The following is a 3,240-nucleotide window of genomic DNA, read 5'->3' on the forward strand; positions in this document are numbered from 1 at the left end:
ATGTCCCTTTTTCTTTGGCTTGCATTCACAATTCTTTTCCTTGCATTTGATGGCAAGGTGGGACTTCTGGCAGACATTCTTCAAGGCTTTGCTGTTGTCAATGATGTCTTTAAATAACTTCTGTTGTTCGCACATTTTATCTAGATAAGCTAGCGTCATCTGGTGGATTTCTCCGATGGTAATGGTATTCATTGCTCTTTTGGTTGCAGCAATGCTTCTGTGGAGCTCAGGTTGTAGTGCCTCCGGGAGAGAGGCAATGTATGTGTGCCAGAGATTAACATCATTATAACCATTTAGTAAATAATAACGCTGAGCCATGCGCTGGTAATGTCTTTCAATGTCTGTCCTTTTCAGAGAGCAGCAATGCATGTCAAAGTACTCCCGGCGTAACTGCTTGCTGTATAAAGAGGCATCTCCAAGGAATTCAGCAAAAATAGCATTGAAAGCTTGTATAGTACTCAAGTGACAAAACTAGGCCTTTTGATATTCTCCAATAGAGGCAAACCAGTCCTGTAATGTACCAACAGTTCGGGATACAAATTCGCTAAGAACTGTATGAGAGTTAGCACCTTCTCGAAGCATCTGGACATCAAGCCAGGCTTTGAATTCCGCGAGGCGGTCTCTCCATTTTGAAGGAGGAACATCGTCCAGAGTGAACCATGGGCCTGAGCTGGGCTTGGATTGATGTGGGGCTCCTGGGAGATTGAAATCCAAGATTGGATCATCTTCTAGCATTTCCACATGTGGATCTTGGGCTTGAGGAGGCCCAGTGGCAGGGCCTGTAGTTCCACTAGTAGAATCTGTTGTTGGCGAAGGACCTGTCTAAGACATAGTTGGCTGAGGATCTGCCATGAGCAATGTCGTGATATCCATTCGTCCATCCTCACTGTTATCTCCAGATGAGTCATCTAAAGAGTTGTCTTCTGATTCAGAGGGTATTGATACCATGTGTTGGGGAGGAGAATCAGGATACACTTTGTCCTTGCCTTTATCAATCTTCCTTTTTGGAGGATGAGATTCTTCTGAGGAAGAAGGACTCTTTGGTTCATATTTGGTAGGTGTTGGAGTAGGTCTGAACAAAGGAGATGGGTGGTATGTAGTTGGAAGTGGTTCATATGAGTAGTTAAAGGGGCCGAAAGGAGAGTAAGCAGGTTCAAGAGTAGGAAGGAAAGGGTTATGAGACAGCACTGTAAAAAATGAGTTGTAAGAGACTGGAGTCTCTGTTGGTTTATGCAAATCTGCTTCAACTTGGGCTAACTATTTTCTCAGCCTTCTGATTTCTTGTTCCTTCTGGTTAAACTCTGCGCCAAACCTCCGTTGCTGGATTGAAGATCTCAAATCCTTGTCAAACTGAGTAATTTTGCCTTGCAAATCTTTATACATGTTTTGGGCAAATGCAGTGAAAGAATTGACCTTTTGATCAATCTTTTGAGTTCTGGTGAGGACTTGATCAATCTTGGAGTCAATCCATTGTAATGTTTTGTTCTGGACTACTGCATTCTTCGTCTGCCAATTTAGAACTTCTTTAGCTTGAGTGATCGGGGTTATCTGACCCTCACTATCAACCTTAGTTCAGTGAATGAAAGTTCTGGTGGAGATTTTGGTCTGCTGGTCTGTCGGTTGTGCTAATGGGGGAAAATCTGCTTCATAAGAGGCAGGTTAGAACATCATACAAGGTTGCACCAAAGGGAGTGCAGGAGGAGTGGAAGAAACTGGTTTAAGAGGGGGCAGTTTCTTTCCTTCTTTTCTGATGATCTCAAGGGCAAGCTCATAAATGGGAAGAGGTCTTTTCTGCTTGGTTTCTTTATGGATCCTAATCCATGGGCTACTATCTGGATAATCTCTTCTGAGAACTTGCTGAGGCTTGCAAGAAGCTTTCCTCGTTCTTTTGGTAAGCTTCCTCCGGTTTTTATCAGACAAAGGATGGTCATATTCATTTTCCCAATAGTTATCACAACAGTCACAGTCTTCATCGCACATTCCAGATCCCGAGATCCTGGGGATGTGACCATCTATCTTCTGAGGATAGATGTAATGGTTGTCAGGTGTTACTGCTCCAATGGGAAAATCTTCTTGCTCCTTTTCTAATGGCTGAACCATCATGGTCTGGAATACAGGTAAAGATCCTGTAGAATGCTGTGGTGGCTGGAAGGAAGTCTGTACTGTACCATTAGGATTTCTTCTGAAAGAAGATTTTGTGATCTGGATTGGTTGAGAGGTTGAATGAAGCCTCTCATAATTGGTTAACCAATCCTTCGGGATGAGCTGCTCATGCTCATTTCTAGGCAGTTGCGTAGGTATTTGGACTATTATTGGGGTGGTCTCAGTGTCTGCTAATACGAGCAGAGCATCATTTGATACGGATGGCTGAGATAGATCTACTGCATGATCTTGCAGTCTATAGATGATCTGATGGTGTAACGTAGCCATCATGGAGGATGTGACTTGTGCTGCACCAGTGAGTTGGACTTGGACCTTCAAGGCAGTGCTGAGATGTGGATCTCTTAGTGAGAGATTGTAGTTAGGAAAAAACATCAATACCACACTTCCTGCATGCAAGGTGGTAAGACATGTCCCTATTACTCAAATGCTTTGCTTGTTGATACTAGTCAAAGCCTATCAATAAATCCTTGTCAGGAAGATCCGACCCGATGACCCTGGTCCAGAGGATGCAAGTAGGGAAGAACTGAATCCCAATGGGATGCTTGGTGATGAGGCTAGTTTTGAAAACGTTCCCATCTGTTGCCTTGAAGTATTCTTAATGAGGGACCCAGTATTCTGGAGGTAAAATAGTTGGGTTCATTATGCTTTTGTGAGCCCCGGTATCTAGGAAACCAATGACACTAATGGGCCATTCATATTTGCTGGGAAGAATATGAAGCGGGATTAAAGGAATTAGAATAGTGTCTAGGCCATGGGTTGATTAGGAGGATTGGATATGTTGGGCCAGGTAAGACGGGTAATGAGTTTCAGTATCTGAACTTGATTCTCCTGAAGAGAAAGAGTGGTCTTGTTCTGAACCAGTATCTGCACCGAGGGCAAAGACTGTATCTTCATCTGGTTCATCTTGTTCAGAGAACAGGGATTCAACATCATCATGCTCCAGGGAGATGTGAGAACCTGCTGTATATGTTGTAAAAGCTTAACTGCCTTATTGGGGTTCTTAGGGCAGTTCTTGGCATAGTGACCCCGATTGCCACAGATGTAGCACCTATCAGATTTCTTTGTACCCGTTCTTTT

This window comes from Hevea brasiliensis, chromosome 2 (assembly GCF_030052815.1).
Source record: "Hevea brasiliensis isolate MT/VB/25A 57/8 chromosome 2, ASM3005281v1, whole genome shotgun sequence".
Taxonomy (NCBI): domain Eukaryota; kingdom Viridiplantae; phylum Streptophyta; class Magnoliopsida; order Malpighiales; family Euphorbiaceae; genus Hevea; species Hevea brasiliensis.